The 13,393-nt window shown below is 39.6% G+C and overlaps 1 protein-coding gene across 4 annotated transcripts in view; it reads left to right on the forward strand.

Annotated features, from left to right (window-relative positions):
- SHANK2 (SH3 and multiple ankyrin repeat domains 2) overlaps positions 1 to 13,393 on the forward strand; it is a 319,997-nt gene that overhangs the window by 71,810 nt on the left and 234,794 nt on the right. The gene's annotated exons all lie outside the window — the stretch shown is intronic.

The raw sequence follows: 13,393 nt of genomic DNA on the forward strand, positions 1-13,393 counted from the left end.
GAAATGTCCACTAGCTGTGTGGGGCTTGCATGAATGCATGCAAAAATTGCTGCTTTAGATTATCCTGCTTTTGGCATGAATAGCTAAGAATACGATCTTGCAATATGATTAGCATTCTTGTATCCTTCCAAAGTCCCTGTGTGTTTCTAGCACGTAGTATCGAGCTAGGTAGGTCTTACTTGTGCTATTTAAACACTTTTTCTGAATGTGCTGTATTTTGAGAAGTACTAAAATCAACAGACCATTGAGACAGACCATTTGCCATTGAGAGAGGTCATGATTTCTGTCCTTAGGGTGTGCTTGTGCCTCCAGTTACTCACAAATACCTGTCTGTGATTATTGCCATTAATATTAAATTTCTGCTTTGTTTCGATTTCCTATCTCCTTTTCCATATTTTTTCATACCGTTTAAAACTATTCCCTAAATTTTGTCTCATAATAATCCTTAGATTCCTGTTTAACAACTTCAGCCATCTTTCCCAGTCTCCTTGCTCCAGTTCCTTCATTGCAGGCATTTCTGGAGCTGTGATGTTGTTTTTTGCCAGCTCGTTTCCTCAACTGCCCATTCTTACGCTACCCTTATGTGCTGTTATGTGCTTATGGGGTCTGTTCGTCACTGCTAATCCAGTCTCTGGACCTTGGGGGTTTTTCTCCTCTTCTTTATGTGTTTGCGTGTCTTGTCTTCACAGTGCTCCCTGTTGGTGAAGATGTGTTTCTTACCTGGCATTAGCAGTTGTGTGTCGGGGGGTTTGTTCGGTCACTGACTCTAGGCACCACCCGCACTAGGTGGGTATTGAAAATGCAGAATATTGATAGACGTAAAGTAGTAATGTTGTAAAAACCAACAAAATTATCATCAGCCACAGAACTTTAGTTAGGAGATAGCTGCTTTTCCCCCTCACCTTTTTTCTGTAAGGGAGAGTGACAGAATAGATAAGAAACATCAATTGAATTTACAGATGAAGGTTTTTTCCAGCTGTAATGGTGCATAGGAACAATAGCCCTGACAGTTCAGCCCTTTGAGGAACACAGGAGAAGGTTAAAATCGGTCGGTAAGGATTAATTAGTGAGATTCTAAAACAAAATCCACACTGAGGCAGAGTAAGGTGATGATAAGGAGAGATAATTTGTATTTTGTTTATGATGTTATTTACCACTAGCAGTACATATTTTCAGAAAAGGCTATCCTTTCCTGTCAGTAAATCATGGAATCATAGAATAGTTTAGGTTGGAAAAGACCCTTAAGATCAAGTCCAACCGTTAACCTAGCACTGCCAAGGCCACCACTAAACCGTGTCCCTAAGCACCACATGTGTTTCTGATACAAGCCAGGATGCTGTTGGCCTTTTTGGCCACCTGGGCACACTGCTGGCTCATACTCAGCCCAACCTGACACCCACAGGTCTTTTTCCACCAGGCAGCTTTCCAGCTGGTCTTCCCCAAGCCTGTAGCATTGCATGGGGTTGTTGTGACCCAAGTGCAGGACCCAGCATTGAACCTTGTTGAATCTCATACAGTTGGCCTCGGCCCATTGATCCAGCCTGTCCAGATCCCTCTGTAGAGCCTTTCTATCCTCAATGATCAGAAATTCTCATATAATCTCTCTTCTAAAAAAAACTAACAAACTTTAAATGCTAAGCATCTTAATCATGTAAGCTGAAAAAAGTACTAAGTAAAAGAAAACCCTGCCCTTTCTTTTAGATAATGGGCCAGTGGAGTACTAGTTAAAAATGAATTTCCTAGTTAATATGTTGAACCTCGTCTATTGAAATATTGATGATGTTTGAATAATGAAATGGAAGGCTTACTGGGTTGTTCTTCTGTTGGAGTTGTACTCTGGAGAGTACGATTCGCGGCGATTTCTGTCTACAGTTGTGAAATTTTTCACTTTTGCTCCACGGATTATTCCACTCCTTTGATGGATCAAAGAAGTAAATTGGTTTTTTCTCCATTTATTTTGCTAAGTGTAGGTTGCACTAGGATACAGGACAACAGTAGAGGTAGGGGTAAACTGTACTGCTCTATACAGCTTTCAGGTTGAAATGTGACTTGTGGTCATGACGGGCTGTGGAGAGCTACCTTCCAGCTTATCTGACTGTTGTGAACCAGGGCTGCACCCTGTTTGCTCTTCCCAGTTATGTGCTTAGAAAAATCCGTGAACTATGATTGTTCAAAGGAATGGTAGAGGGAGAGGATAAATACTTTCGAATACTTTCTATGCTTTTATACTGTTCTGTTCTTCTAGTTATCCTACATAGGTCCATTTCTATTGCTCTGTAGTAGTCCTCTATCTTGCATCATTCAAATGTTCCTTTATTTCTTGACTGAAATTCTGGTCCCATTAAAGTCCGTAGCAAAAGATATACCACCTTTACTGGGACTAGGATTTAAACATCTGTGTCTTTCCTGTTTATTCATTACTTAACACTGTGTGGAATAAGAGGTGCATCTCTTCCACGTTTTTGCATCTTAATTGCATCTTAATTATTTACATTATTTAGTGTATTGCTTTTGGTTGCTATATGGTTTGATAAATCTTTATGTTAAACTGGTGGTGTTCTCAGAAACTAAGATTTGAGAAGAGGCTGTAGGAATCACCTTACTCCTTCATGCAATGTGCAGCATCCAAACGTACGCTGCTTTCTTGTTTATGTACTACACAACATACACTTTCCTGAGTCATTGACTTCTGTGATTCCTAAGCATCTTAAAGCAGTAATCCGTTTTCATTTTCTCCATTGAAAATCTCTTTCAGATTATATCTCCCAGATTCACTGGGAATGACTGGAATTTCACTGTATTTTCTTCCTATCTTCCAGTCCTTCCATTTATACTTTATTTGTTGACCTCAGATGTGTCCTGTGAGTCCCATTTATTTCTTCTCCTTCTTTTCTGCTGATAATTCCTTTGATGTTCCTTGTAGCTTCCCAACATAAAGGAAAGCATGGTCCTAGCCAGGGGGACTTAGGGTGAGTAGTTTCTAAACTCTTACCAAATTACAGACCAGGAAAAAGATATTAAGACTTTCTGGCAAATTTGCTCTTGCAGTGATTCTATAAAAGTTTTCCCCAACTTCATAAGTTTCCATTTATTCTTGTTCTGTTTCACCACCCTTCCACCAGTCATAGGCCAGCTGAGGGGGTAGTCCTAGGCTTTCCTGAGCTCCACTGTGAACACGGCATGCGGGGTGCGAATAACCTGTGACTGTGTTTCTGTCCCCCATTGCAATGGAGGCGTCCTGGGGACTGTGGTCACCTCTACGTTGTCTAGAAGCAGTGGTTCCTCAGAAGCCAAAGCTGCTGGGGGCTGCTTCCAGGATTGCTGCACCACAGATTCCTGGTAACACTGTATCTGGTGTCCACTGGTAGAGCTGAGGGCTGGATCTTTCCTTCATTTTAGGTCTCTATTACAAATGTTAATAAACAAAACAATATTGCAAGTAATTTGAATTTGCTTCTGAGCTGAAGCTTCCTAATGTAATATCTGAAATACGTATGTTACCCTGTTTTATCTGTTCTGTCTTACGTACTTTTTTCTTTTGATACATAGTGTATTCTTCATGCACTTTTTTTTTGCTTATAAAGACATACTGCTTATTACTTAAAATTCTCATACCTGTAATTGTGCCTTTGAATATATGAGTACAATCATCATAACTTAGTTTAGATGTGCTTCTGTAGATGATGACAGGCTAGATCCTAGGTGGTTAGTGCCAAATGATCCTTCCTGTAAAGAAAGTGGTGGTAGACACACATAGGAGTTACACATGTGTACAGGTAATACCAACACGAGAATGATTTCTCTCATGATTCTGAAACATCAAGAATCCGTGCCTGAAATGCCGTGACGTAATAGAGAACAACATGTGCAATTTGCTTATTTATACAATTACTCTCCTTTCTCCGATCCCATTATTTTTTAGGGATGTGCATTGCCATTTTCTACTAGCTTTATTTGCATCACTTCTTGTCCGGAAGAAAACAGAGTTATTTTGAAACTTGAACACGGAAGTCAAATTTTATTGTAGTACTCATGATGTCCGGGGGTGTGACTGCCAAATAATATCCAGAACACTTCTATTTTCATAGTAACGTCTTGGATGTCAGCCATGCATTTTCTGCTGAATTAATGAATATCATGTAGCTATATCTACCACTGCTGCCAGAAACAGGAGAATAAATGATAATATTTCTGAAATAGTACGTACATAAGATTACTTTTTGATAATGGGTTTTAAACTTCTACCTTCTTTATTCTTTCAATTAATCTTATTTACCTGCTCTGACTTACTAACCTATATAAACACGAGAGTCCTTTTTCATATTCTTGTTACAGAAAATCTAAACTCAGCTGTCAGTGCACCATCTCAAAACATAATCTGCAGGCAACATCAAGAAACAGGCTACACTTGTGGGGGGAAAAAGTCTTCCCTCAACATTTTCAAACATTATAAAATGCAAGTGATAATGTCTTGAACCAGAAGTAGGCATAGTGTTGCTAATATTACTTTAATTATTTATCCACCTCAAAAACTCTTCAGTGAGCAAGCCTTCCTTTCTCAATGGGATTAACCACTGAGAACATTACAAATGCTGCAAACACCTACATATTTGTACAAAGATAACCCCCTGTTACAGCGGATATGTTCTTTTTTTATCCTTTCTTATTTATACCAGCATGATTCATTAACAGTTATTTTTAAGATGAAGAAATGTAGGGTACTAATATTATTTTAAATGCTGTTATTTTAATGAATATGTCAGCAATGTTTTAGTTTCTTTTTAACACCAAATGTCTAAATGGAACTAAGGATAGTGAGACAATTATCAGCTTAAATTATTGGGTTTTATTTTTTAAAGATCCTGCTTGATAACATGAGTTTAGACAGAGCTTGCTCTCATCTATTTAGAAGAGAAGATATTTTGAGGGTTGAATGCTTGCATTGCGTATCTACTACCTGTAACAATAAAGATGATTGGAAATTTGCAGTGAGAGACTCTCTACTCAGGTGACCCGAATGTGCATTCTCTCAAAAGTGTAAGTATAACTTAGCTGGTGCTCACAGTGCTAGGTCTGCTTTGGAACTGAGATGGTGAGAATAAGGGCAAATGAGGAATTCTTAATAATCACTTATACTAGATGGGGGGGAGGGGGGGAAATGTGTGCAGAAGATAACATGGGTTGCAATAATGATGGTTCCCACGAACTCCCAATTTGAGAAGCTACATCTACAGTTCTGTAGATTTTTGCTTTCTAGTTTGTTATGCAAGTCTATGGGATATGGTGGTCTTAGTGGCTTTTTCTACACTCATGACTGCCAACAGTATTCTCTCCTTAAATTCTCCTCTCACTACTTGCAGATTCACGGGCTTCAGGGAGGCTGCAGAGTCAACAATTTAGTTCTCTTGGCACTTAAGTTTGTGGTTTTGTTGATAATACCTCTGCCAGAATAAAAATGTGCTCCTTTTGCTGCTCTACAGCAAAATAACAATGAAAGTGGTAATACATGTTTTTGTCATTAAATAAATCATAAAGTAGCGTGCACCTGTAGGAAGCCAACCAGTGGAGTGAAAAGCTTTCACAGTTCTGTAGTTTCTTTGCTGACAGTTCAAGCCCAGCTATGTCTCCTCAGTAAAATAATGTATTGTTTTCTCAATGAAAATATTACCCTCAAAGTGCAACAAGGTATTCAAAAGATACAGCAATGTCATACTAACTACTTGATTGTTCCCTCCTCTCTTCACAGTTAAACTTGAGCATATGAAGACTGGGTGATTTTTTTTCCACTGTTAGACATTTATGTGATGTGACCTCCTATAGATCTTCCTCTCCTAGATGAGCTGCCTCATGCACTGTTTTCTTCCCTCTCCTGCCCCGGTCTATCCCTATCCATTTGTCTTCATTGCTAATTTTATGTAACTTTGCCATGACATGATATCTCCTAGAAATTCTCTCTCCTGATCCACTCGAATGTGCCATTTATTTCCCATCATCTCTGGGTGGCAGGCAGATTATCCTGAGAGAACTGGGGATGGAAGCAGTGAAAGGCAACTGTAGCCATGAGAAGAAGGGAAAATGAGATTGAAAAATGGTGGTGAAGGACACCGAGATTTGAGTGTTGAATAAGAGGGAGGAGCTGGAGCTAAAAGAAGATATTGTGGATTTGTTTCTTTGCTGTTTTCTTATAATTCCTGCCTTGGGCTAACTCACAGTCATGCGTGAACTTTAACATCATGGCTTGGTTTCTTCTGTCACTTGCCCTGCAGTACATCAGGAGTAACTGTATGTTTGAGAAACACTTGAGCTGAGGTTGGGCTATAAGGATGGCATCAATAGTAGGTGCACTTCTCCATCCTTACGCACCTTGTGTTGTCATTTAGACTTCTGTGCAGGTACTGTAAAATGTTGTCGGAGCAGAGTGGATGCATTTCATATCTTATGTGATGGGGGAATAGTGCTGAAAGATAAGAAGCCTGGAGAATTGGATCCAACTGGCTGACACCTAAAATAGTACACACAAATTTACCCAACACCCCCCACCCTTCCAGTAATTCCAGTTGTCTGTATAAATTGTACTGGCGCAGTGCACGTGCCTGTGGCACACCATTTGACCACTTTGGCTAGTCACGTATTTTGTAACTTCTGTGAGAGACCAATTTTTTTTTTTCCCCATTGAGAGCAATATACACTTTTCAGTTATGAAAATGGTGTTATTCTAAATAAAACTGACATGATCCACCAACACTTTTGGAAGCACAGATGCTTTGTCCCACTATTTACTAACGAGGTTCACACTTAGATTAAAGCAGTGAAATCAAATCACTGAATAAAGCCTGGAACAACATAATGATTTAAGGAATTCGTTGAGAGCTTTTGGTAGGAGGAGAGTTACACAAAGGCAAAATTAGATTGTTTTCTGTACAACACCAGAACACAGAAACAGCATGCAATCCAATATCGGTACATTTGTTTTTCTAAGCATCTTGTGTAGTTTCATTTGTCTTTGTTCTGCTCTGCAACATCAGACTGCAACCCACAAATTTGTATACTGCATCTAAGGCCCATCAGCATCAAACATTAAAAGAAGACTCAGGCATCTTTGCTTGCAGGAGCTACCAGCCATGAAATTCTCCTCTCTCTGAATGACGCTGCTTTTTTCTTTTTTTTTCTTTTTTTTCTTTTCCCCCCAGCATAAACTATGTGGGTTGGGATATGCACGGCCCCCTGATGTTAAATGATATTTTTCCCAACTCAATGTATACATAATGCAAAGAACAAAATTAATTTGTTGTGTAATTCAATGCTTCTGAATGGTGCTGCATCAGGACTAGATTTTCTAGTGTATTATTAGTGGAGAAAATTGCACCAGCCTTTCACCAGCTTGTTTAAAGAGCATAAGAATTTGTAGTGGGATATAATTATATTTGATTTGTATTTTCTATCTTATTGTTGGAGGTAAAAGAATGCAGCTTCAGGGGTTCACACTTGAATGCCTTCAGTTCAAGCTGATAGTCTGAGCTAAATAGATCTTTCTGTCCAGATACCTTACAAGTTGTTAATCTCTTGCTTCAACGACACTTCTAAGTAGCTGGTTACTAGTAGTCTGCTGCTGTCTAAAGGTGGACGATTCTAGATGACTTCTACTTGCTGATGAAAACAGACCTTGAAGTCAGCCCAGTCCATATTTACAGGAATGCCATCAAAAAGTAATCAAATCAATTAAAACAAGTACTTCTGTAGTTTATCTACTGCAAATCACCTATTGCCTTTTTTGAAAGTATTCACAAAACCAATTTACTTTTAAAAAGATGTTCTTTTTCCTTGGCCGTATTATAGTGGAAAGGTCTTTACAAACAGCAGAGAAAACTATTTGTTGTCTGGGTGCACAAATGTATAGAAGGTAGATACAAATATTTATTGTAGTTACTTGTATTATTCAGAGTGAGGTTTGATGTTCCTTTCAACCCAAACATGCATAATAGAAATGAGAGACGATGGGTGCTCTGGGAGTATAAAAACTTGAGAAACCCTTGTCAGAGCTGGCCTTCCCATTCCCCAGCTCCGGCTGAGGGAGAATAGTCTGCAGAAACAGAACTACATAAAATACAGGTTTTTATTTGGATAAGTTGCTTTTTCTTTATACCGGTATACCTGTTAGAATGAAAGCGAGCCGTACAGACATTATTCAAATCGGCTGCTTGCTTCGACATTGCTGATAGATTTCAGTCATGTTTTAAAATTCTCCTTCAGCTATTGTAGCTTTCTCTCATTGCATTTGCTTTTCTCTCTCTTCAAGCTTCTCCTTGCAAGACATCTCCCTCATTACTGGCCATTGTCTCCTCCCCACCTCCAGCCTTTCACAGGGAATTGGAGGGTTTCATTTTCCCACCCTGTAACCTTCCATTGTTCCGCTTCTGTCTGCACCCCTGACCCAGATTCCTCACGCAATTGCAGGCTACAAAGCAGCCTCTCATCCCCGGGGACAGAGGTTTTATTTCGGTTCTCGGGTAAATTCTGATCTGTGTATCTGTATCGCCGCAGCCAGAGCTTCAGATATTTGCAGGTGTTGCCACATTGAACCTGGTAAATTTTTTTTTTTTTTAAAAAAAGGGTAAACCCCTGATATTCAAGCTCTTTTGGATCATAATTTCTAAACCTATTATCTTCTAACCCAGCTCTTTGAATGTTATTCTTGCAGTACTGCTGTATTCTTAGTGAAGGCTTATTGATAATCATGTGAGTATGGTAAGAAAGAGGGATTGATTTTAATTTCCCATGATTAAGCTCATTTATGTATGGCAACTGTATATTCATCAACTTTTAAATCCCTTTGAAATGTACCTACGAACACACACACCTCACATGCTTAGTTACTAAAATACTTCTAATCACAGGAATTACGCTAAGTGTTTTCTGCAGAATCGGAGAGCCCAGCAGCGGCCAGTTCACTCCGCCACACAAAGAATTGCCTCTAATTAAGCCTTCCAACTCCTTGTTGTTGTTTTTTAAGCAAGTTCTGTGAATGTGCTAGGCTCCTTGTGAAAGCGGAGTGAAACTGGCTCTTGTCACGTAGAGCAAAGTTTGGGGACGGCAGTGTAATAGAAATGCCAGGTGACGGAAGGGCTGTCTGGCACATGGCTATGGAACTTGCACTGCTATTTTTTGGTTTTCTTTTCTAATTGATAACTCTTGCCATCTGTTCCTGAGCCATCCCTCTGCTGTCCTTTCCTACACACAGTCTCCTGCCCCCATGCTACTCTTCAGACTTGGACTGGCTGCCTGGAGGCTACTAACAGGAGCTGATTGACACCAGTAGTAGCTGGGTGGTAAGAAGATGCTACCAGTGAGGTGGGAAGAGAGATACTAATGCTAGGTCAGCTGAGGCTGGGCTCTCCAAGCATCATTTGATGCTCAGATGCTTCTCCCTCAGTGCAGCTTCCTGAGCAAACTCCCCAGATTTTTTCCAGAAAAATAAAACAAACCCCACCTTTGCTTTATAAAATAGGCTTAACTGTTCCTGAGGTGGATTCCTTCTGACTCTGTCACCGCTGCCTGCATTCCTGACCACCTTGTGGCTTTCTGGCATAAGTCATCTAGAAGCACTGTACCAACCTAGGTTGGGGTTTTTTTCCAGAAGTCTTTTTGTACTTTACAGTCTATATTTGAATCTGTCTTTTCTTGTCTAACTCTCCATTTGGTGGCTTAGCATATGGGAAGCCTATTTTATAGTGGAGAGAAATGCATTTATACATGCCAAGAACTGTATTTTTAACAAAGACCTAGATGTGTATACAAGTCAAAGGGATTTTTCTGGCACGAACTCCAAAATGGACAAAATAAAAAAAGAATAAAACATGGCAAGCGTAACTGTGTTCTACCATTATCTGAGAAGCCCTTGCTCTTAGAGGCGTGTTGGTGGGGTGATTAAGAGCATAGATTTGATCAGGTTTTGTTTTTTTTTTTTTTGCTTTTTCTAAAGGCATTTAAGTGCCTAAAAATAGGTCCTTAGGAGTAAGTCAGTCACTGGTTTTCCAAAGATTTCTAACGGGAGCTATGGGCTGAAATACCTATAAAATTAGGGAGCCTGATGTTACAAATGTGCAAAAAAATGCTAATCAAAATTAACTTAAGAGCCCATGTTTTGCTTTCCGTTTAAGGTGGTCTTTTCTTCTCAGAGACATCCCCATGCAGAGCTCACACACGTTTTCCTGAGCACCCACAGAAGCAGGGAAATAAGGGCTCACCTCACCTCTATTTGTAAGGTTCTTCCTGATTTTTACATTATGGATGCTAAGGGCTTGTGGGTTATGTTATTGTTGTGTGCTAGCACAGTAAAATTATTAGGTTTTTGTCCCGAGCTAATAATACCAAGACTACCATTGTAAGGCAGAAAATCTTTCAGGAAAAGGTGGAAGCTGCTGGAAATTTTTCTTTCTTAACTTCCCAACACCACAGATTTTAGGACTTCATTTAAAATAAACAAACTCTAATAAGTTATTAGTGAAAATCAGAAAAATATCAAAAACTGCAGCTGCAAATAGTTCACTGACTTCCTTGATTGTCGTATTTTCCAAATGTACAATAGTGTTTATTGCAGTAGGCTCTGCCATGTAGGAAGAAATTATATTTCCTGCGTTGGGGGAAAGACAGACAGTTAAATGGAATAAAATGATCACTCGTCAGGTGATATATCTGATGGTGTAGATTGGAAAGAGTTCCCACAATTTCCATGAAACTCAATAATTTCAAGTGACTTTAATATTTTTTTTATATTTTTATAACACTGATTAGAAACCTCTAGATGATGAAATGCTACAGCTCCGGCAAGAATCTAATAAAAATACCCCCTGGGATTGATTTTGATTGACTACAGTTGCCTGTCTGTTTTTATTTTACTGTATAGGAACAGACATGAATGAGCACAACTGAGTTAACCCCTTCCTTGCCTAACTGCTGTGATTAGGTACTTGGGCTATCACTCCTTTGAAACACTGACACCCACGTAGAGGAAAAGGCAGTTTGAGGATTCGACTCCCAGGTTTCTACACCCGGTGTCACCTTCTCAGTAAAATGCCCAGGACGTTCTGCTTAGAGAAACATGAGCAACACTGAGATCCCATCCCTTTGTAGACACTTAATGCTTATGGCCTGTATGTCATCTTCTGTGACTGGTCTTGTGGTTATTAAAGCACAGAACTGAGCACAGGGAGGCAGTGATTTTCTTCTTTTCCCGTGGGCACGACAGGTAATTCTCCTCTTGAAGTATACGGGGATCCATCTGTGCTTTGTATTGTCAATAAAGCCTATTGCCCTGCACTGTGCAAAATAAAGATGCACTTCCTAGGAAACCTGCGCCCGCGGGCACTGCAGCAATGCCTGGAGCTAAGGAGACACCGCGCAGCGGCACAGCCGTTACGTTACCGTGCGCTTGCTAAAAGTAAGGATCACCAGCAAACACTTGCCTAACTTTTACAAAGGGCTATCGAAGGCCCATCAGTAAGCAAAAATTAAGACTTCAGGCTCTTTCCTGAGCGTTTGAGGAACCACCACCATGAAACTGGCTTCTGTCAGTCTCCATGTGGCTATCGAAACGGGAGTGCTACCAGATACTGAGCATTTCATGCAGGGTTCACGAGCCCTTGTGTACTGTTGGCTAAGTTTAGTTAGAAAGCGCTATGGGAATGTAAAATAGTATTAATAATTGTAGCTCCTTTGCCATTTGTAACTCCAATATAATCAGGGGGTTTCAATGAAGATATCAGAAAAAAGTAATGCACAGAAGCTTCTAATTCAAATTAGTGGCACGGTCGTTCTGGAGTAGCAGTTCTTGTTCTGGAAATGATACTGATTCTTCTGGGGACCTAATTAATGCACGCATTTATAAGTTAGTGAATAACAGTTCAAAGTTATTCTTTAGAAAGCTTTGCATCTTTTCAAAGTTAAGAAGAAAATTCTTCCCGTCAGATAAAGACATTTAATGATGTACACATGCTGTGTCCGACATTTGCTCTGGTAAGATTTCCACCTGCTAAAGAATAGTTTCTTTTAAAAATAAATTGAACACAAGCGTAAAATTCTATTGATTTACAGAAACATTCCTTTCTTCATAAATTAATAACTGTGTAAACACTGGAATGTTAAATTAAGTTTAAACTATTCCATTTATTTATGCTTACTAATTCTTTTCAGTGTTATGTTAAATATGAGATCATTATGCATGCAGAGGTTAAATCCATTTAAGTAATTTATTTTCTGTCTGTCTTGAAGCAGTTTTCTCTGTGAGAAAAAGACCTAATTTTCAGAATAGATGCATTAGTGATCAGCAGAGATGTCTGAAATGGAATATTTATTAACTGTTATATAGTTTATACTATTTGAAGACAATTTTTTAGTGGAGGTTACTCTATATATAGTGCATTTCCTATTCTTTGGAATTTCTGTATCTTACATTTAACTAGTTATGCTTAAAATTTTTGTGATTGTTAGCACCTCCCCCCTGCTTCCTATCTGCCTGTTTCAGTTATTTGCTCTTCCTCTGGGAGCATGTTTGCACTGGCTGGCATAGCTAGCTATAGAATTTTTTTTCAGAATTAATACTTTAAAAACCGCAATGGCTACACATTTATTTTCCGGCATCCGCACTGAATTTAGCAGAACGGCTTGGTCAAATTTTCATATTTTTACCCTGCGCAAAAAGAAATTCTGTTTTATGCCAGTGTAGTGAAGGGGGAGTGGAAAATAATTGTGCTTGTCTCTCATCTGGTTCAGACTGGAATATAGGCCACGTTAAGATATTCTGTTTAGCGGCAGTTTTGTCTCCGTTCTCAACGTAGTCATTGTGCGAAGCTTGGTGTGATTTGTATTTTTCCTCAAATTGGCTCTTTGGAGCGTTGCAGTAAGCAAGCAAATAAATGGCAAAAAGGAAATAAATGGCAAAAAGGAAATAAATGGCAAAAAGGAAATAAATGGCAAAAAGCAAGTAAATGGCAAAAAGCAAGTAAATGGCAAAAAGCAAGTAAATAGCAAAAAGCAAGTAAATAGCACAAAGCCTCTGTGCACTGAGAGTCAGCTGTGCAAGTTGAAAAGCTAAATGCACTTCTACAGCAGCTCTCATCTCTGTCAAGGTTTCCCTTCTCCCCCGTCGCAGCCTGCGGAGCGCCGCTGCGAAGCACCTTTCACACCTCGCTCCCCCCTGCCCTTTGCAAATAGGAATTTTTGGCCCCTCGGAGCTCGGGCCGCCTGCACCTCCCTCAGCCCGGTGTTCGCTCCTGCACAAACGCTGGCGGAAGCAAAAGTATCGTCTGCAAGGCTGTGGCGGTGGTGTTCACATGACTAATGCTGTGAAAGATAGCAAGAATTTTTTTTTTTTTTTTTTTTTTTTTGAGCAGCTCCA

The sequence above is a fragment of the Pelecanus crispus genome, chromosome 6 (assembly GCF_030463565.1).
Source record: "Pelecanus crispus isolate bPelCri1 chromosome 6, bPelCri1.pri, whole genome shotgun sequence".
Classification (NCBI taxonomy): domain Eukaryota; kingdom Metazoa; phylum Chordata; class Aves; order Pelecaniformes; family Pelecanidae; genus Pelecanus; species Pelecanus crispus.